The sequence below is a fragment of the Eptatretus burgeri genome, chromosome 9 (assembly GCF_056783735.1).
Source record: "Eptatretus burgeri isolate ZD-2024b chromosome 9, Ebu_testis_v1, whole genome shotgun sequence".
Taxonomy (NCBI): Eukaryota; Metazoa; Chordata; class Myxini; order Myxiniformes; family Myxinidae; genus Eptatretus; species Eptatretus burgeri.
Window position 1 is genome coordinate 26,490,212 of NC_140969.1, and position 22,643 is coordinate 26,512,854.

The 22,643-nt window shown below is 43.8% G+C and overlaps 1 pseudogene across 1 annotated transcript; it reads left to right on the forward strand.

The window, feature by feature from the left end:
- Positions 1 to 10,480: 10,480 nt before the first annotated feature.
- Positions 10,481 to 19,013, forward strand: LOC147019758 (uncharacterized; annotated as a pseudogene). Its single transcript, XR_015061508.1, has 2 exons — positions 10,481 to 10,604; positions 16,481 to 19,013. The product of XR_015061508.1 is annotated as an uncharacterized LOC147019758 (transcript).
- Positions 19,014 to 22,643: the final 3,630 nt, after the last annotated feature.

A 22,643-nucleotide genomic window follows, 5' to 3' on the forward strand; every position in this document is an offset into this window, starting at 1 on the left:
AAACTACTACTAATACTGATACTGATACTGATACTGTTACTGCTGACATGGACATCGACTCAAAAAGGACTCAAACACTGTTGGGTTCCCCTTTTATGAACACCATTTTTATATACCAATTCCCAAAACTGCTGGGAACACGTCTTTATATGGCAGTTGTAACCTAGAAACTCGTTAATTTTTTATTTTTTTATTTTGTCGACCGGAAGACGTCATTGGAATACGTCGATGTGTGTTGGGACTACGTAAAGAATTGGTTCAAAGCACGTCAAACATAAGTTAGAAATAAATTTCGCGTAAAAAAGACATTACCGTGACATGTTTCGACTTATGAGTAGCTTATAAGTAGCCTTTGTGGACATGTGTAAGCATTCACATATCGTGTGTAAAACTTATCCCCATCGCATGCGGAACGTGTGTCATACGCCGAGTACGTCGTAAAATTTTGAACTTGTTTAAAATTTCTTGACGTACTCTACTTACTACGACTTATGATAGCGTGCCTTAGCGTTCTACTCACGTATACCAAACTTACTCATACCGTATTTGACGTGCCCCAACGTTTTAGACACATTTTTCTTAGGTCGGCATACGCTAGCAAGATCGCCAAGGTGTGACCGCGATGTTGACACTTCCATTTCTACGGCAGTTATGATTCGAATCGTTGTGCGTCAGCCTTTTAATAGGCTACGTCACGACATCGTCGGCGATGCGTGCAACGCGCTATGCCTAAGTTAGACTATCGTTGGGCATCGGTTGTGTAGGCCGACAACAGGTTCAGCATTCGTTGGTATAAGTTATCTATAACACAACGAAACGTTCTGTGTCCGTTACCAATGCGTTATACATAAGACCAAGTCGCTATGAATACGTCCGAATCTTTAAAAAAAAAACATCAAAAGTTCAACGTAAGCCAGCGTTTTACATACATTTTAATACGTTGCCATCGCTGGCTAAAACGTCAAGGTGTGACCGGGCCTTTACCTTTTGGTCAGCCATGTGATCCAGTTGATGTTCATTGGTCGCTTCGAAGCTAGGATTCGGCGTAGGTTGGGCTGGGCCGAGGCACAACTCGTTTTTTGCACTTTTGACACTGTTTTGTTGTTGAACTTTTGTAATTAAATAAGGCAGTTAATTATTATCTTCAAAAGAGGTGTTTTAATTAACCCAAACAACTAATTTTCACTGGTGCACTCCCTTGGAGTTCCCTTGGTAAGCTTGAAAAGTTTCAGGCTCCTCGGTTTCATGGTTTGAGTTATAGAGCGCATGCACACACATGTATTATGATCTCTCTCCCCTTTATTATTATCATAGATTGGGGCCTCATCATATATCCAAAGTCGTGGCATGCTTTCATCAAAACATCCCATGGGACTTCATCATCATCATAATCTTGTCTATGGAAGTGAAGGTAGTCCTGTAGATTTTCCAATCTGCACTATGGATGATACTTGGTTAATTTGATGGTTGATGTAGTACTCATGATTGGGTAATGGTCAGTGCACAAAGAAATGCTCATCCCACCAAGCCTCGTTTAAACCAAGTTTGAAAGCTTCCAGACTGAGCATCCATAAAATTCCGGGGAAAACTATTCCTGTCTTTCACCACCCTCTGACTGAAGATATTTTTCCTCACGTCTAACTTGCACCTCGGCATAAAGAGTTTTAGGGAGTGGCTCCACGTTGCAGGGTATTGTAAGATAACTGGTTTATCGCAGGCCCAAGCAGCGTCGCCGGTCTCACGAGATCACGCATATGATCCAGATCGAGCCACAAGAGTATCCATCGTAGTTCCAAAATTCAGAACCAATCACATGGTATGGAGCAGGAACTGTTTTACATTACATCTCCTCTCCTTCAGAATGAAAATCAATTTAAAGATTGGATTTCACTGACAATCAACAAATGAACAAAGACGAGGTCCGTCTAAAAAGTAACAGGACTGACCACAGAAATTTTATTCCAAAAAAAATATTAATCACAGCTTGTCCCCTTCAAAATAGTTTCCCTCCAGTCTCACACACTTGTCCATCATCTTCTTCCACGCTTCAATGCACCCCCGGAAGGCTTCTTCTGGAATCCTCTGGAGCTCCGTCGTCATGGCCTTTTGATGGCCTCCACATCAGGAAATTGGGTCCACTTGAGCTTGGGGAATAGGAAAAAATCACAAGGGGCCAAGTCTGGCGAATACGGGGGTTGCTCCAGAGTTGGCATGTTCCTCTCCACCAGAAACTGTCGGATGCTCAGGGCACTGTGAGCAGGGGCTTTGTCATCGTGGAGCACCCAGTCGTTGTTCTCCCACAGATCCCTCTCCTCTTGTCCCGGACTGATCTCATGAGACTCCGGAGGATCTCCTTGTACACTTATTGATTCACTGTTTGACCCTGTGGTAAAAACTCGAAGTGGACGATGACCTTGATATCAAAAAATACGATGAGCATCACCTTGACTTTCGACTACGACATCCTTGCTTTCTTTGGTGTTGGTGATGCCGGACTTTTCCACTGACGACTCTGCCGTTTGGTCTCGGGATCGTATTCGAATATCCACGATTCATCGCCAGTAATGACTCAACCAAGCAGGTGTGCATCGTCCTCGAGGTGCTCGATAATGTCTTGACAGACATTGACTCTTTTCTGTTTCTGGTCCTCAGACAACAGCTTGGAGACCATCTTTGCGCACACCTTGCGCATTTTGAGATTTTCAGTGGTGATGCTCCAGATAGTGTCCTTGTTGATGGAAACTTCCTCAGCAATCATCCGCACCGTGAGTTGACAATCTGCACGCACCATCTGCTTCACACGCTCGATGTTGTCCGCCGTTCTGCTCGTTGAAGGTCTTCCAGACCGTGGATCGTCTTCAACCTCCTCCCGTCCCTCTTTGAACCTCTTGAGCCATTCAAATGCACGTGTACGTGACATCGTTTCTTCCCCGTTAGACTTGCTGCAGCATTGCGAAGGATTCGGTAGGTGTTTTGCCAAGCTTGGCAAGAAACTTCAGATTGGCTCTCTGCTCACGACTCATAGTGCGACGACTCAGACAAGTGAACGTGTAAAGCACGACCTGTAAAAAATCACACAATAACCGCAGTCAATCATCACCAATCATACATATTGCTGGAATGTTGCGAAAGACTGTGACGCAACCCGCTCATGCAAGTTGTGTAAGTGGAGCACACAGCAGGCTCAGTCCCGTTATTTGTAGACTGACCTGATCCATGAGAACATAACGGGCCCAATACGTTTTTTAAATATCATGTTATACAGTACTTTATCGTTTTTGGTCTTATCTCTCAATGGTGAAGAATCACTTTATGAATTAAATAATTCTCGTATCCAGGTCCGGATTTGGATCTTCACCAAAATCGAATCAATTCGTCCGCGGGACACCCCAAACATGTTCACCAAGTTTCATCCAAATTTGTTCATAACTTTTTGAGATGTCCTGTGCAGAAAGGGGGGAAAACATAACTCCTTCATCTTTGGTGGCGGAGTTAATACACACACACACACACGTCAAAGATTCAGTTTGACACCACAGCCTGAGCGAGTCGTAGAAGGAACAGGCTTGTGGAGCTGTTCACCCAACACTACAGTGGGGGCACAGGAGATGTATCAGAAGGGGAAGTGGGCAAAGAAGAAACATCGTAGTGATCACCATCACTGGTAAGACAAGGGGAGGAAGTATCGCTGTGTTCATCATCGTCCGAGTTTCCCCTCTCTGGTTTGTCCACATTAGCCAGTGGGGTTGTCCAGCTTGTTTGAAGTTATTCCTGCAGAACAAACGGTTTCCTACTTGGAGCACGCTGGACCGAGGGGCCTCGTGTTTTTGCATGATTTCACCAGGAACCCATTTTCTAGAGCCAGGAAGTGGTTCCATACGGACTTGCTGACCCTGAAAAGGTGGCCGCTCTCATGCTACTCAATCATGATAGAACTTTTGCTTGGTCTTTGCCATGTCAAAATGCCGTTTAACCTCATGAAAGCTGAAGAGTTTTGGTTCAAGTGGGTTGCGCTTTGCAGGCAGCAGGTTACGTGGTCTTGTACCCATCAACAACTGTGCAGGGGACAAGTGTAGTTCTTGGGGAGTGGTGCGGTAGTCCAACATAGCCAGATGTTTGTCCTCTGCTTTCTTCCACAATTTTTTTTACAGTTTGCACTGCTCTTTCAGCTTCACCGTCAGCACGAGCAAATCAAGGGCTGGAAGTAATTTGGTTCATGCAAAAATCAAAACAGAATGATTTGAACTCTTTAGATACTAACAAGGATGCATTGTTGCTCCTTCGACCATCAGGTATACCATGTGTACGAAATATGGATTTTAGAGCATCAATCGTTGTGCGGCTTCTCGTATCCTTGAGCTCACATACCTCTATGAATTTTGAATAATAATCAAAATGTATTGTTTTGACTCAAACTCGAATAGGTCCACGGCGACCTGGTTGAATGGTAAATCTGGAAACTGTGTCTGTTTCAGTGGTTTTGGAGGAAGCTTATTCTGGTAATCTGCACATGTAGTGCAGTTTTTCACTGCCTCTTCGATCTGTTGGTTCATTGTTGGCTGATGGAGAACTTCCCGAGCATGCTGTTTGCACTTTACAATAGCAAGGTGAAAGCTGTGTATGATGGAGAGGATATGCTGACGGAGACTAGCTGGCACTACCATCCATACACATACCTTTATGGATAATTCCATCAGAGGCACCTAACTCACTCTTAGAATCGCAGTATGGTCTCAATAGAACGGGCATTTCATTTCGATAGCTGGGCCATCCAGTGTGGATCATGTCCAACAGAAGTTGTAGCTCTTGTTGGGTCTGTTCCTGCAGCTGGACATTCCTCTCCTTGGTGATGGAGATGAAGTCAAACATGGAAACCTGCTCCAGACTGACCCCTTGTCCCGACAACTGGTGAGTTGGATAAGCCCGAGACAGTGTATCTGGGAGCTGCATGTCGTTGCCACTTTTATACACTGCCTCGAGATCGTACCACTGCAGATGTAACAGCATCCTCTGCAGGCGCATGGGAGCGGACAGAAGAGGTTTTCTTGAAAATCTCTTGAAGTGCCTTGTGATCCATAAATACAGTCACTGTCTTGCCAAATATGTAGCAGTGGAATTTCATACAGGTGTGGAAGATTGCAAGTATTTCATTTTCAATTTGAGCATACCGTTGTCCCACCTCCGAGAGGGATCGTGAAGTGTATGCAACCGGCTTCCCCTCCTGTACCCTGTGACGCAGAATTGGGTCATATTGACCGAGCCTGATTTTTGTTCTCCTCTAACTTTTTAATAAAAACATTTTTATGCTTGATTTTTTTATAAATGTTTCAAATAAAGGGTAATGCATGTTCCTATGTGGGTCTGTGTTTTTATTTTGTACTTTTTTTCAGGATCGTGGGAAAAAATATTTTTAAAATGTATTACCCCCTGGAATGCAGAAGTGGGTCATGTTGACCCAGCCTGATTTTTGTTTCCCTGTAACTGTTATAAAATTCTTCTTTGCATAACCTTTCACGAATACTTGAAATAAATACACACAGTAATATTGTTACGGTTCTCGGAACCATATGCATACAAACATACTGTTGTCACAAAGTCAGTTATTCCATTAAGTATATGTGTAGATAGATCCCTACCTTGTGTGTAGTGGGAAGACACGGGTGCGTTGCGATGTTTTTTTAGTTGCATTAATAAATAATTATATCCCCTCCATTACGATCCACGGTACCATAGCGCTTGCAGCCCTCGGTTCACTGGCCACAGAGAACCATTGTCCATCTGCTGTCTCCGGAGGCTCGTTTCTCGAGGCAAAATCTTCGCGTTCGCTGCTCCAGTTCCTCGGCTTCCCCAAACGTTCCAATTCCTTCTTGATGGGTCCAGACACGCATGGAGTGGGCGGGCTTTCGCGGCCTGGCCGAAACCCCGCCCAGGAAGGGCGGACCCCATGAAGGCCCTGTCCAATCAGGACGGATGATGACGTCGGCTTCGCCAAGGCCCCTCCCCGACCTTGGGGATCTATAAATTACGACACCATCCTCAGACTCGAGTGAGAGAGTTCGTTGTTGGCTGAGGGAGGAAGAGGTTCGTTCGTTCGTTCGTTCGTTCGTTCGTTCGTTCGTTCGTGGCAAAGAAAGAAGGAAAGAAGGTCGTTAGTTGAGTTGGTCCCTTGGTTGTTGGTTGAAGAAGGAAGGTCGTGATCACGGAGGGCCTGCGCACATCTCGCCTCGGCGGTCCGACTGTTGTGCTGGTCCGAGTACACCCGAACTTGACCGGGTCTCTCGTTGGGTCCTGCTCCTGTCTGCTGCCCCGTTCTACCTTGGACTCCGCGCTCTCCACCCGGGCTCCTTCGCAGACACGGGCTCCTTCGCAGACACGGTCTCCACACGTGCGGCTGTGGGCCGAGCTGCACGACCTCTGTCGGGTGCCGCACCACGGAGCATCCCTTCCCTCGGAACGTTCAGGTACCGAAAGAACTGCGACCTCAGCTCCCTCCTTCCGTGGCTGCAAAAGTCCTTTGCCATTCAACTGTGTTTATTTTGTCCGAGTGTGTGGCGCCTGTCCTTTAAGTAGAATTGTATAATTTTTAACCTCCGCCATCGAAGATGGACGGTCTTGGTGGGGTGAGGTTTCTTCGCCGAAACTTGTTGCGAGGATTAGGTATGGTCCAAGGATCATGCCATTAGATTTTGGACTTGGTCCAAAGTCCAATATGACCGCTATGGCGGCCATTTTGAAAAAATATTTGAATTTTTGTTTTTGCATTTCTACATGTTTTTAGTGATTTCCAACCAAAAATAAATAAATTTGTTAGAGGAAAAAAAAAGAATTTTGCAACTTTTTTTCAAAAAAATTTCGATTTTATTTGAAAAATTTTTAATTTTTTTTTGCATTTCTACATGTTTTAGGTGATTTCCAACCACAAAAAAAATGTTAGAGAAAAAAAAACCCAGAAATTTTGCAACTTTTTTTTTCTAAAAAATTTCGATTTTAATTTTTTGGCATTTCTACATGCGCGTCGATCTAGCTTAGTTTATTCAATCGTGGTTCAGTAGAGTCTGATCCGTTTTGACCTACAATGAATAGGATATCAGGTTCACTTAAGTGACCCAGCAGTATTGGCGGCGGAGGTTTTGCACTCTACCGAGTGCTCCCCCTCTAGTTTGATCATTGTAATTCTTGCCTGTATTATTCTCGCGACAAGTCTGCTCTGTGTCCTCTTTTGTAAGTTGCTGTAAAATTGTTGCACCTCTTCTGTCCCCTGCATAACACACCAATAAACCTGTTCCTGTACCACTGACTTTCCTCGCCTTAATTTAAATAAATTATTGTAGAAACGTTCCCAGTTCGTTTTTGTCTTTTCCTTCATTGGTCCAGCATGGTTCGGATCTGAGTTTAGCCAGGTCTTTATCCCCGATAATCTGTTCATTCTAGTTCTGCTCGGCTGCATCCGATCCGGAGTTGGTAGTTGGTAGAGTGATCCAGTTCAGGCAAGGTGTACTGAGGGCATGGTTCTCCGGTAGTCGAAACCGCGTGGTTAATGAGGTAAACTGATTACACCAGGCAAGAAGACCCTACGCTACGCAGTTGGTTGAGATTGGCATCCACGGTCGGTTAAGCGATCCGCCGTGCCACGGAATTATCCGTGAGCGACGGCCTACAATTCCGGGTGTCTGGTGGGAGACTATGTAACTTCCCCCACCTAATGGTCGTTCTCGCCACCAGACCCCAGCCTGCAATAATATGTATTAACCTTTATGAGAGCATATATGATGGATTGATGGGTCATGCATGAAAATGTTTTGTTATTGTGAAACAAACGATCATTCTTGGCCTGGGTCAATGTGACCCAATTCTGCATGAAGGCAAAGTTGTTGTTTTTTTATGACTTTTCTCGTGATCCTGAAAGACAAAGAAATAGAACACACACAAAGGAATAACGATTAACCTTTATTAGAAGCATGTATGAAAGGTCATGCAGAGAAAATAAAATTTTCAAAAAGTTCGAGTAAAACAAAAATCATGATGAGTCCCACAAATGCATTCACTGGAGGGGGGGGGGATTACGGGGGAAAAATGGACATTCAAGATTAAAAAAAAAAAATACAACAATAAAAATGATTAAATTCTGTTCCTGGTTTTGCAACAATAACGCCTGACAAATCACGGGTCAATCTGTCCCGACTGTCGTGAATTGCAGAAAGCACTATTTTCTGCATCTTTGGGTTAGGGTTAGGGTTAGCCTCACCCTAACCCTCACCCCACCAAGACCGCTGAGGGACTATTTTACACTGGTGCCATCACGTCATAGTATCTCAGTATCGGCTGCTGACAGCAGAGATCCAATAGTTTATGGAAAGCTTGGTCCTGTACAGATTGCCAGTCAAAAATACGATCAGCTCTCAGTAAAGCTCGAAGTGGTACATTGACTTCATTCAGTTGGGGAATAAATTTAGTCAGGTAAGCAACGAATCCAAGGAAATGCCACGTCCTCTTTATTCTGTGGAATAGGCATATTATGGAGGGCTTCAATGAAGACCTGGGTGCAAGAAGTACTTGAGTCACATTTTTGAAAAAAATGAGCTGGCACCAGTAATATAATATATAATGGCCAGAGCATCATTTGATACCAAAAAAATCCGAAAATAAGTACTCAAGTATATTGGTCTTTGTATTGGTATATTGGTCATTGTTGAATTCACTAAAATGTAGTGCAGGAAATACTCAAGTCCATAATGTTTGAGCAAGAAGTTCCTAAGTCCATGACTGTCCAATCAAAATGCTAGTATGTGTTAAGTGACGAGCTATGAAACCGGCGACCATGGAGGCTGGACAGCATGGTTTGAATGAGGATAACCCTGATAACAGGCATGACAGGGGCAAAAAAACGTAAAATAAACCCTGGAGACTGGTCTAGAAAGAGAATGAAGGATGCCAAAGCATCAGGTATGTAGTTTCCCTGCATTATACTTTGCTGGTACTGAAAAAGGCACGACATTCGTCATCAGCTTTTGAGCCCTCATAAAGGTGGCCATGGTATTTTTATACTCTTTAAGAGTTGACTTTGTTGTAATATTTCCGATCTGGTATGATTGTGATGCAAACTTTCTGAGCAGGAGGACTTTGCTGAATGAGGGACTTGTGATGTGAAAGACGACTGGCACCAAAGTTCGGTTTTCTTTTATTTAGGACATTAATTTCCGATTCAACTGAGTAATTTTGGACTTAACCGGGTAATATTGTAGTTAACCGAGTATTTCTGGATAAAATTAAACCACAAAAGGCAAGGAGACTTAGCTAAAATGACTGTTTGGCAATCAAAAATGAGCAATAAAGGGCTTTGTGTGTTAAAAGTACCAAAGTCCAGGTATTTAGCCACAAAAAGTACCTAATTCCAGATATTTAGCCACAAAAATACCTAATTCCAGGTATTTAGCCACAAAAAGTACTTGAGTACAGGTATTTAGCCACAAAAATACCTGATTCCAGGTATTTAGCCACAAAAATACCTAATTCCAGATATTTAGCCACAAAAAGTACCTAAGTCCAGGTATTTGGTCACAAAAAGTACTTGAATACAAAACTAATTTTCTCGCTTTCTTCGTAATAAAGGATTATTTTTCCACAAAAAAGGGGTTGTCTGTCCAATATAGCCCCTGGAGCCAGCAACATGCTCCATGGTATGTCACCTTAAAAAAAAAGTATCTGCAGCATGTTTTGAAAACTTTGATCCTCAATATCTGAAAAGTGTTATTTTGTGACTGAAGTACTTCTTGCACTCAGGTCTTCAATTCTTGAGAGGTCAGGCTTGAGTCCGTCCCCATTAAGTAGATGCCTGATAAACTGAACCTCCTTTTGACGAACTTTGCATTTTTACATGTTCAATTTGAGGTTGTAGGAAGTAGCCCTCTCCATGACCTGCTTTAAAATGCTGTGGTGATGAGCTCCATCTCGTCCTGCAATCAAGATATCATCCATGTTCACTGTGGCTCCAACAATGCCATCCAACATTTGATCCATGATACGCTGAAATATTTCTGGGGCACATTTCAATCCAAATGGAAGTCTCAACCAATAAGAACGACCCATTGGTGTGTCGTCACCATGTAAGATTATAACTGGTTTGTTGCAGGGCCCAAGCAGCGTCGCCGCTCTCGCGAGATCACCCGCGTGATTCAGATCAAGCCGCAATAGTATTCATCGTATTTCCAAAACCCGGAACCGAATTACATGACACGGAGCAGGAACTACTTTACATTACAGCGATTGAGCCGGAGTGAAGAAACGTGTGCCGGTCTCATCCGGTCGATTCCGTGGGTCATCTTTAAACGTTTGGATCGTATCACGGCGGCGGGAGAAAAACGAAAACATATTCAAATGCCGGAGTCTCTCTGCATAGGACTTTCCACCTGGACACATTCGGCATTCGCCATAAGTGCTGCAGCTCATGAAAGCTGCCCCTTCAGTGACGTCATACGTTTCCAGACGAGGTGACGTCACGCCGAACGGAACGTGCCGCGTTGCATGCCGGGAATGTGTACATAGTCCCTTTATTTCTGTGGAGAAAAGCGCGGGATCGGTGCGCGTTCGTCGTTTTCGCAGCGCAGGTTCGTACTTTCCTCTCAATTCCTCAAGAATTTACTCCCTCCATTATCAGTCAGTAGGCCATGTTCATGCACACGCAATCTCCGATATTTGTTAGGGTTTATCTGTTTAAGATTCTTTAAATATGTGCGAGTGTTTTTATTTTATTTTATTTTATTTATTTTACTACTATCTATATATTAATACTGAAGGACCAATTTTGTGCTCCTCGTGGTCGCGTCACGTTTTTCTCGGTACTGTGGCCTGAAGTTTTGACACGGTGTTTGTACGTCAAAGTAGACACGTGCACAAATCGGGGGACTTCTTCACAAGGAGTCGTGTACAAGGACGTTTCGTAGGCCTCATTAGGGAAGGCCATGGAGTACATCGACTGGGATCCGGCTCTTCCAAGAGCCGCCACTGGTTGTCATGTTGGGCTCATGGAACGGAATCCGTCTGTGACGGGGTTTTGGCTCGTGATGTTAATTCTCCACGTGAAGAGCGAAAACAAGTCTCCTCCAAAGTTGATATCTGTTCGAATTGGCCTGTTCCATACATTAACATAATTAACCGCCATCGAAGATGGATGGAGGTTACTGTTTTCACCCCTGTCTGTCTGTTTGTTTGTGAACAGTATTACGGAAAAACTCCTGGATGGATTTCGGCGACACTTGGTGGGGGCATTAGGTATGGTCCAAGGATCATGCCATTAGATTTTGGACTTGGTCCAAAAAAAAAAAAAATCAGAAAATTTAGCAACTTTTTTTTTTTTTCAAAAAAATCTTGATTTTATTTGAAAAATATTTGATTTTTTTTTTTTTTTTGCATTTCTACATGTTTTAAGTGATTTCCAACCCCCAAAAAAATTGTTAGAGAAAAAAAAAAACATTCGATTTTTTTTTTTTTTTGGGGGGGGGGGCATTTCTACATGCACGTCGATCTCGTTTAGTTCATTCAATCGTGCTTCAGTGGAGTCTGATCTGTTTTTACCTACAATGAATGGGATATCAGGTTCACTTAAGTGACCCAGCACTATTGGCGGCAGAGGTTTTGCACTCTACCGAGTGCTCCCCCTCTAGTTTATCCTGTTTTAAGGCGATTTTCCACACCCTCTTGACGTGTTTATACCTACCTTCCCGTGTGATGGCGGCTTCGGTGCAATTAATTCATCCTTTACAGCTCTTGGGGGTTTTTTGTTCTTCTGCTTATTTCGATTAAACTTTCATAGGATAGTGAGAGTGATGGACTCTGAAATCCGAGGGCCGGGCCATTGTTCGCATACTCAGGAGGAAAAACATTGGATGATCATCCCCCCCCCACCCCCCGATCGTAAAATCGTAGGATGATTTGGTGATGTTTTGATAATATAAACAAAAAGTTTGAAAACAACGGGATTTGATAATGTAGAAAAGGTCAATTGCTGACCTCTCCCAAAATTGCCTCAACTCCCCTTCCCCCTTAGAGATGCCAGCTCCCTCAAACACAACTCCCCCCGTGCTCCCCTCTCTCGCTCTCCCCTCCCCTCCCTCTGAAACACCCTTCCCTTCCCTCTCCTCCCTCTGAAACATCCTCCCCTCCCACTCTCCCTCCCTCTGAAACTCCCGCTCTCCCCTCCCGTTTTCATTCCTTCACATCCTGGTACATTCTGTGTTCTCGCTTCTCTCTGAGCCTCAACTCTGTGTTCAAGAAGAAAAATAAATGCTGAGCCAGTTTCAGAATTCCAATTGTGATCCACAAGGCATAAAGAAAAGAAGGTACAAGAATAACTTGAAACAATAAAAACATTACACTGACAAAGACAAAATTGGTGAATATAAGAGAAGATTACATTATTTGGAGCACTTTTCATCAAACCTTGCACCTCCACATATGGCTCACTGACTTCCTCGACTCTCGTAGCCAACGCGTGTCTATCAACGGGATCTCTTCTTTTTCTCCTCTCCTTGTCAAGGCTGGAGTTCCCAAAGGCAATGCTCTGGGTCCAGTCCTATTCCTAATCTTGACCAATGATCTCTCTGAATCTCTCTAAATCCTCTTTATATATTTGCTGATGACTCCGCCTTCTGCCGGAGTATCCCTCATCCTTCAGATAGGCTGGAAGTAGCTTCTTCCCTCTCTGTACACCTTGAAAGAATCATGAGCTGGTGAAACACTTGAAATTTGTTTTCGTGTCTTCTGAAAGTATTCACACCCATTGACTTTTTCACATTTGGTTGTGTTACAGCCTGGATTTGAAATGGATTATATATTTAAAAAAAAAAAAATTTTCACTGACCAACACAAAATGCCCCATAATGACAAAATGAAAACATGTTTTTTGAAATTTTTAGAGTTTATTGAAAATTAAATTAAATGCAGAAATATTTAATGAACGTAACTATTCAGCCCCCTGAATCAGTGCTTCGTATAAAGTGCCTTTGGCAGTGATTACAGCTTCGAGTCTTCATGGGTATGTCTGTATCGGCTTTGCACATCTCGATTTGGGGATTTATTTATTTTTTTCCTCATTCTTCCTTGCAGATTTGCTCAAGCTCTGTCAAGTTGAATGGGTAGAGTTGGTGAACAGCAATCTTCAAGTCTTTCCACAGATTCTCAATGGGATTCAAGTCTGGGCTTTGGCTGGGCCACTCAAGGACTTTCACGTTCTCGTTCTGAAGCCATTCCAGTGTTGCTTTGGTTGTATGTTTGGGGTCATTGGCCTGTTCAAACTTAAATCTTTGCACTCTGAAGCAGATTCTCTTCAAGGATTTGCCTGTATTTGGCTCCATTCATTGTTCCCTCTATCCTCACAAGTCTCCCAGTCTCTGCCGCTGAAAAGCATCCCCATAGCATGATGCGGCCACCACCATGCTTCACGGTCGGGATGGTGTGAGATGGGTGATGAGCTGTGCTCGGTTTCTGCCAGATGTAGTGCTTTGCATTCAGGCCAAAGTGTTCAATTTTCGTCTAATCAGACCACAGAATATATTGCCTCATGCTCTCAGAAGTGTTCACGTTCTCTTTTTTTGCAAACTCCAGGTGTGCTGTCATGTGCCTTTTTTCACAGGAGTGTCTTCTGTCTAACCACTCTCCCTCCCATAAAGCCTAGATTTGAGAAGTGCTGCAGAGACTATTGTTTTTCTGGCAGGTTCTCCCATCTCAGCCAAGGAACACTGTTGTTTTGTCAGAGTGGTCATTGGGTTCTTTGTCACCTCTCTGACCAAGGTCCTTTTTGCCCAGGTACTCAGTTTGGTCGGACGATCCGCTCGAGGAAGAGTCTGGGTAGTCCCATATCCTTTCCATTTCTTAATGATGGAGCTCATTGTGCTCTTGGGAACTTTCAACACTCTACAAATTGTTTTGTACCCTTCCCCAGATCTATGCCTCCTCACAATTCTATCTCAGAGTTCTACGGACCATTCCTTTGACTTCATGGTGGAGTTTCTGCTCTGACGCACTGTCAACTGTGGGACCTCATATAGAAAGCTGTGTTTCTTTCTAAATCATGTCCAATCAATTCAATTGGCTGCAGGTAGACTCCAATCAAGTTGAGACATCTCAAGGATAATCAAAGGAAATGGGATGCACCTGAGCTCATTTTGGAGTGTCATTCCAAAGGGGTTGAATACTTACTTATCCACTCGAGACATTTCAGCTTTTCATTTTTCTTATTAATATGTAAAAATTTAGATTTTTTTTTTTATTTTTTATTTTTTGTTTTAAATACCATTTGGATATTATGATGTATTTTCTGTGGATCGGTGACAAATTTAAATTTAAACCATGTTAAATTCAGGCTGTAACACAAAAAAATGTGAAAGTCAAGTGGTGTGAATACTTTCTGAAGGCACTGTAATCCTGACAAATCCCACACTATCCCTCTCTGAAAGTGGGCGGGCAATCCCCCCACCCCATCTACCTTCTTAACAATCCCCTTGAGGAATCTGTTATTCAAACTCCTGGGTCTCGCTATCTGCCATGATCTTTCTTGGGAAACCACATTTAAAAGTTATCCTCCAAAGCCAGCTGCTGACTGGGCATCTTACGCTGTAAAAACTCTTTCCTTGGTACACCTCAACTTTTATCCACCGACAAGGTCTTCATCTGCAGCATGAAGGAGTACTACTCTACCCTCTGAGCTGGTACCCCTGCCTCGCTCCCTGCTAATGTTGACGCCATGGAAACCAAGGCCTTCAAGATCATTGTTGGACCCCCCCCCCCCCCCCAGTTTACTGCAGGATGTTCAAGGTCTGCCAGTGTCACCCTATATGCTGAAATTCCCAAAATATGGAATCACTACTCACCTCCACTCATTTATTCCTTCTTTATATTTCTTCCCCACCCCCCACAGGGTAGATCCAATTTACACATTCTCTTAAATCTCATCCTTCTGGCCAGCTCTTCAAGACAGCTGTTCACCACCATCTCAGATCATCCCTCACCCAAAACCATATTTCTACCCCTGTTAACACCCCTCCCCCTCCCACATCCACGCAAGTCCACCTCTTTCCAAGTTTCCTTCCAGCGTTTCGGCTGTATCCATCTTGTCCCTCCACCCTCCGTTTCTTCCTTTTGTGTTCACCTCTCACATGCCTTAATTTTCCAAGTCTCCCTCTATTTTGTCCCTTCAATCTTGCTGTTGGTGTCCCTCCATGCCCCTCGCTCTTTCTACTGTTCCTTTTCTTCTGTTATGTCCTCATCCGTTATATATTCTTACTTGTCCATGAGCCTCGACATTGTATGCAAAAACAAAATTCACGAAACCTTAACACCATCGGCAGATGATTTCATTTTCACAGAATCGCCACAGATCGCGACAGTTGGTCCCATAGTGGGGCAACTTAGCGAAATATAGCATAACAATTATGCATTTTGTGAGGAAAGCACCAAATCTGGCACACTAGTAGCCTATCATATTATGAACAGATTTGGATATTGGGCCATCTCAAATTCAGCCGCTGATGGCTGTGGCAGCCATTTTTCAAAATGGCCGCCAGTGGTTCCTGTTATGACACATATCTGCTTGACTGGAGAGGAATGCAGGTTGATAGTGAAAGTTTATTTTCTAATAATGGTCAAAGAAAGTAAGAATTTGATTTGGTTGAGAAAAAAAAGTTAAAGTGGACTAATTAGTCTAATTAAGACACAGATTCTGAATGAAAACCAATGTTAAACATTCATAGCACTATTGGCTTGGCACATGGTAGTAGAAGTGGTGTGCGTGCATATTGACCGCGGAATCGCGCACGGTTGAGTTAGTCAGTTTACACTTGTTTACTCGATTCATTGTTATTTTGTTCTGTGTCCATAGAATTCTCCATGCTATCCCATTGTTAACCGTAGTTCATCAAGTTGAGTTTGGTTTGCGGGGTGCAGTTTGCTCATAGGATTATCTCAGTCACGGATTACCGGGTTACGAGGTTCTGCATGTATTTCCGTTCTGCCTTCACGGCGCCAGTTCCAGTTTGCTACTGAGTGAGGAAGTTCTCTCTTCGTACCGGTGTGTTGGCGAGATATCTTTACCATGATAACTCGTTAGTTTTCGGGTTATCTTCGTTCGATTGACGGCAATGCCAAACCATTTGGAAGTAGTTTTCCATTCCAGTTTCCATTTTCATGGCTCAGCTAATTTGTTTTGGTCAGTTCGTTGAGTAACCCTTCCGTTTTCTGAAACTGTGTTTTTATTGACTCTTACAGTCAATCGCAACACATCTCAGCACATCGGCTCGAAGTAACCTAAATATGGATGAATTCGGTCGTATTGGGAATGAAGCCATGTAACTCAGATGATGGGTGTGAATTGTCTATGTGCCGTCACCAGCGTAGAAGATTTTACAAGTGGCAATAGTATTTATGACTCTGGGCAAGGAGAAAACCGGTTTAATTCGTAACTAATTTATCCTACATTGTGTCATTGCAGATCCTGATAGTGGTGGTTGCTGGTGAACAGAAGATACCGAGTGTAACATTGAACAACTTGAACATGTCCAAGAGCTTCCAATTGGTTGGCTTTGAGCGTCCTGTCCCATCAACATCAACGCACCCAACTCAGACTAACTGGAAGCTGTGTATCATTTGCCAAGAGGACAAAGCAGAGTCTCTGACATGTCCTTCACAGTCCAAGCGAAAAGACTCTGGGAGTGGGTACAGTTCACTCACAGCCAATTTGATCAGATTCAGTGAGCTTGGACAACTTCCAGGAACACTTCAGTTGGAAAGACTCAACGAAGGGTATGGCATTGAAGCGGCCATGGTTGCAAACAATGCTTTGTACCATCAAACATGCAAGCTCAAATATAACAATACAAAATTGCAAAGGGCAGAAAAGCGAACACTCATGACAGAAGGAGAGATCCATGATGTACCAGATGCGTGCAAACGCAGCAGATTTCATTCAAGATCATCCAGTACAGAGAAGGCCCAAGAAGCCCAGTGTTTCTTTTGCAGACAACCTGCAGGAACCGATGGTGTTCATGAAGTTGCAACATTTCAAATGGACAGTAAAGTTCGAGACTGGGCAGCCATTCTTGAAGACACAGAACTGCTCGGCCGACTCGGTGCCGGGGACATGGTTGCCCAGGACGCCAAGTACCATAAGAAGTGCTTATCAGTGCTGCACAACCGTGTTAGAAAGGCCCAGTCTGAGGGACCCAAGTACAAAGACAAGGAGCGAGAAGTATCACGTATTGTCTTCGCCGAACTGGTCCTCTACATAGAAGAAGCTCGGCTGGATGAGGAGACAGCACCGGTGTTCAAGTTAGCTCATCTCGTGGAGCTCTATCAGTCCAGAATGGAACAGCTTGGGGTTAAGCTCGACACAAGGGTCCACTCCACACGACTGAAGCAGAGACTTCTTACCCAGTTCCCTGACATGCGCACACACACAAAGGGGAGAGACGTCCTGCTGGTATTTGAAGAAGATGTTGGGGCTGCTCTCATCAAAGCCTGTGATCTGGACAGTGATAATGATGTGGTCCATCTTGCACGTGCTGCACAGACCGTGCGCCGCCACATGTTTGAAGAAGCTGAGCCCTTCAACGGATTCCCTGAAGGATGCCAAGGAGAATCTGTGCCATCACTGCTGCTTGCCCCTGGTGAGCATGGTCCTAGAGGGTCCCAGCATTAAGGATCAGATGGCAGACACAACCCCTGCAGCACTTGTCATTGCCCACATGCTGAAGTTTAACTGCATCAAGCACAACCGGGCACATCGCACCACAGGCCCGGAAGAAACTCTTCGCGAAGAAGAACAATGTGCAGCTGATCCCGCCAACCAAGGCAGCTCTGGAGGAGCATGTGAAGAGGGCGGCCTACCAAGGAGGCCATGTGTGGGGTCAAACACTGCTACCAACGCCAGAGCTGCCTCCTCCATCCAGCTGGGGCTGGGTCAAGAATGACGAGGGGGTGTACGAGCCACACTGGACAAAGCTACCCAAAGCAGCCCACACCTGCTCTGAGCTAGTATCGTGCAAGTGCAAGAAGAGCTGTCTGAAGCGTTGCAAGTGCAAAAAGGCCGCACTTGAATGCACAGTTGTGTGTGTGTGTGTGTGTGTGTGTGTGTGTGTGTGTGTGTGTGTGTGTGTGTGTGTGTGTGTGTGTGTGTGTGTGTGTGTGTGTGTGTGTGTGTGTGTGTGTGTGTGTGTGTGTGTGTGTGTGTGTGTGTGTGTGTGTGTGTGTGTGTGAGAGTGCTCACAAAATTGAGAGAATATTAACAGAGCAGACTGTCACTGATTCAGAACATTTAAATCAGACATCTCTCGATCAATTTCTTTGAGTGAGATGTCGGTATTCATATGAATGAGACTCAGCCCATGATTCGTTTGCAACCACGCTCAACAACCACTGACTTTACATGAGCGATGTTGGTTTTCATATCAATCAGACACACCCCTTGATTGGTTTGCCACCATTCTCAACAACCAATTTCTATGAGTGAGATACTCGTCCGGTACAACAAATAATTAGCAGCCATCTTGCAAAATGGCAGCTATCTTTAAACTTGAGGTGGCTTCAGGTTGTTTTTCTTTATTCAGCTTTTAATCAATGTTCAAACCAATGTTAGAGTGAAATTATAGGAACCGCTAGTGGCCATTTTGGAAAATGGCTGCCACAGCCATCAGCGGCTGAATTTGAGATGGCCCAATATCCAAATCTGTTCATATTATGTTTGGCTACTAGTGTGCCAAACTTGGTGCTTTCCTCACAAAATGCACAATTGTTATGTTAAGTTGCCCCACTACTATGGGTGAGAGTGGGGTCGATCCTACACCCCATCACCCTCCCTCTGTTTATCCTCTTGCTCATCTCCTTTTCCCACAATGAGAGAGGCACCTATGTATGTGATAAGTTGACTGAATAAGGGGCGTATGTACTTGGATAAGTTTTTCTCTTTGTGACACTGCTCGACTTGTACATACATGCTCTTTATTGAAATTATAATCCCTTCCAAGCTGTCCGGTTGTCAGTTTCCATTGGTTCGGCATCGTTTGTTGCAACAGGGGTCTCCCCCACTGTTCCGTTATTAGTCGATAGCCAACGCGAACACCTACGGTAACGCTTGACCATATGTTGATCTCGGTGGCACATTGGAAGCACAGTTCCTTATCTGGGGTGTTTATTTTGCCAGGAACATAACGCGGGATTTGGATGCTGGACCCGACTGAAATTAAACGTCTTAGACAGCATTTCTGGTTGCTTAGCAACCCATCGTGGAGTTATCCGCAGGGATGGTGGCTTCAAGACCAGTGTCGTGGAAATAGAGTGCAAGAGCTCCCCTAAAAATCCACAATAATATAGAATAATAGATAAAAAAAATAATTTTCTAAATGGTGATCGAGTACTCCGAGGGTCTAAAACTGTTTGTACAATTAACACCCGCAATTTTTAATAGTATAACAAACCCGACAACAGCTCATAGCCTTCCCCCATTCTAGGGGGAGACTTAATTATACATTTCATTTGAAGAAAAGGAGGAATGTATTAAAACACTCACTTTTAATGTTTTCAGACATAAAGCAGTTCAATTATTGGTATAGCAAATAAAACTGTACTACAAAAGCAGCATTAAAAAAAAATTAATGCTTCAAGAAAATATTTTCCTTTGAGAGCTCAACAGAATGTACTGTCATGTCCAGGGGGTTAGCCCCTACCTGGACGGATAGCCAAACTATTTCCCTTGGAGGCTTACAGTGCTAAGCCGGTAGATGGTAGCACACGGGACAGAGGACAAGGGTTTATTACTCGAACCTACGACAAATGGACAACACAAGCAACTTAAATAAATACGGGTTTTAATGAAAATAAATTAAATATTTCTAATGATAGTAATTCAAAGTAATAATATTAAAGAAGGAATGCGAGGTAAAACCAAATCTCATTTCAAGGTGCCTCCACACAGAAAAGGGGACAGAATAATAAAATAAAATCCCTCCTTTATCACGGCACTTAGCTGTGTGCTCAGGTATGAGCTTCTCAAGCTCGAAGGTCACCAAACCACTTCGCCACTGTGCAGGAAAATGTGCCCAAAATGGCGCTCAGCCGCTCTGGGTGGGAAAACGTACAGGAGGCAATTTTGGCGACGATACTGAACACCAGGGCTCAGAAACCACCATACAACTTCGTCAATCGCATTTGCCGACGTTGTTGCTCTGCAAAAGGACGCCGTCTTTTTCCTCAGTTGCACAACTCGAGGCTTCGGGGCTTGTCTCACACGATCCAGCCAAAAGTCAATGGCCAGCATCCCACTCCACCAAGCGAGCCAATTCGCCTCAACATGAACACAATAATTGTGCAGCCTTCTTCACTGTGTCGAGGCAAAGCCAGCCATAATGCCCGACTCGTCCACCCACCGAGCCTGCCTCTCTTGCTTCTGTACGTCTCTTCGTGTCCTGCTCCGAACCTGTGTCTCAACTGCCTGTCGCCCAACGCGAGAGACTCTGACTGCCGTGCTCACTCTCTGACATCACACCCATCAATAAACCACTACGGGGGCATGGTTAGCTCGTTGTCCCCCTGGAGGCGGGGTTTCTTGCCTGCTTGAACGTGCAGCTCAGTTGTTTTTTAAAGGATGTGTTCCATTTTTTATCGCAGGTCTTGAAATGCAAAAACATAGGAAAAGGTTACAGGGGACAATCACATACTGGGGAAATTATCCTTAACATAATTAACACAGCACCACCCCTCATGTGGTGACATGTAACACTTAAGCTTACAGTCTCCCTACTTAATTTACATCGAGATGTGTCCTACACATCCACGGACCAAGCAACTCTCTACAATCCTAACTTTCCAATGAAATTCCTCCATCTATCCCACAAATATAAGTGTTTAAAGAGAAAACACCGAATGTTCGAAAATAGGTTTTAATGAATAAAGCAAAAAAGAACCTCAAAGCATTCTCATAAAGAAAGCTCAAATAATGTTTGTAATCAATCCAAGCAAGCCAGTGCTCACTGACAAAGATGTTTCACTGGTCAAGCCAACATTCAAACCAAGCACTACATCATAAACATTGAGAAACAAAACAACAAAAAACGGCGCAAATTCAAATACATTATGTGGAAGTGCATGATCTTGAGGCGATCAGTCATGTGAAAATCTTCAATGGAAGAGCATTTGGGTTAACAGGGCTACAAAAATTCTGCTCCGTAGCTCAATTCGACGACGCTATCACCTCTCTACGAGTTGCATGCGCAAAGATGCAGGATGGTTACTGCAACAGAAAAACCCGAAAGCATGGTAGACATAGTGTGGGCCACACGGAGTGTCACAAAATCATTCACTTGATCTGACCAATAACTACGGAGCTATGGTATGCGAACAAAAATGGTGAATTATGTGAGCGTCGCCACGTATGTGAAACTATCTTTATTCTTCAGCAAAACAATAATACAAGAACACAATTCATCAAGCACTGACCAACAATCTGATGAGCTCCACTCAATGGACAAAACAAGCTGTCATAGACTGGTACTTACGAAATCGTCAACTTGACCTCTGACCTTGTCTAATAAAAGCTGTCTCTGGAGAAGGTAGCGACGCAAACCAAAGTTTCTACGATGATTCTGCACCAAACCATCAAAAATCGAATGTTTGACCTCACTGTGACCTTGACCTTTGACCGATTTTGACCAAAATCTAATCAGCGCTCGCGATCACCCTCCTAAATCACGTGGTGTAATTTGACATTGGTGGCTTCTTCCATTCTCGAGTTATGTTTTGGATGTTTGACCTCACTGTGACCTTGACCTTTGACCGATTTTGACCAAAATCTAATCAGCGCGAGCCCTCACCCTCCTGAATCACGTTGGTAATTTGACATTGGTAGCTTCCGTTCTCGAGTTATCATGTTTTGGATGTTTGACCTCACTGTTACCTTGACCTTTGACCGATTTTGACCAAAATCTAATTAACGCTAGCGATCACCCTCCTGAATCACGTGGTGTAATTTAACATTGGTAGCTTCTTCCGTTCTCGAATTATCGTGCCCACAAACAAACACACAAACAGAGGACGGAAGTGATCAATATACTTACGAAATCTAAAGATTGCCGACGTTGTTGCTCTGCAAAATGACGCCGTCTTTTTCCTCAGTGGCACAACTCGAGGCTTCGGGGCTTGTCTCTAAATCTAAGAAATCTAAAGATTTCCGAAGTAAAAACAAAAAAAACTCATTTGATTTAGCAGACATGCAAATATTATGCTCCACTACCATTGCCATGAGGGTGCACAAGGCTCAGGTTTCTTTCTGGAGGAACAGAAAGCCAAAGATCGAATTTTGTGGTATGTTAGAAGCTTGATAAAGAGTGTAGAGTCAGTGCAAAGAAGCATTGTCATAACAGGAAGTGCTTGTGTAAAAATGAGAAGAAAAAAAACAAATGACCGCCGACGATGGACAGATAATGATATTCAACAGTATGGGTGGAGGTGCTTAAAATTAAATAAAACCTGTGTAGGGGTGGTGGGGGAGTTGAGAGGTTACGAGTGGAATGAGAAGTCTATGGTTGATTTAATGACTCCGTTTGAAGGATTACAAACTTAGCAACATAACTGTAAATGCAGATTGAGTCACCAGATAAATAAAA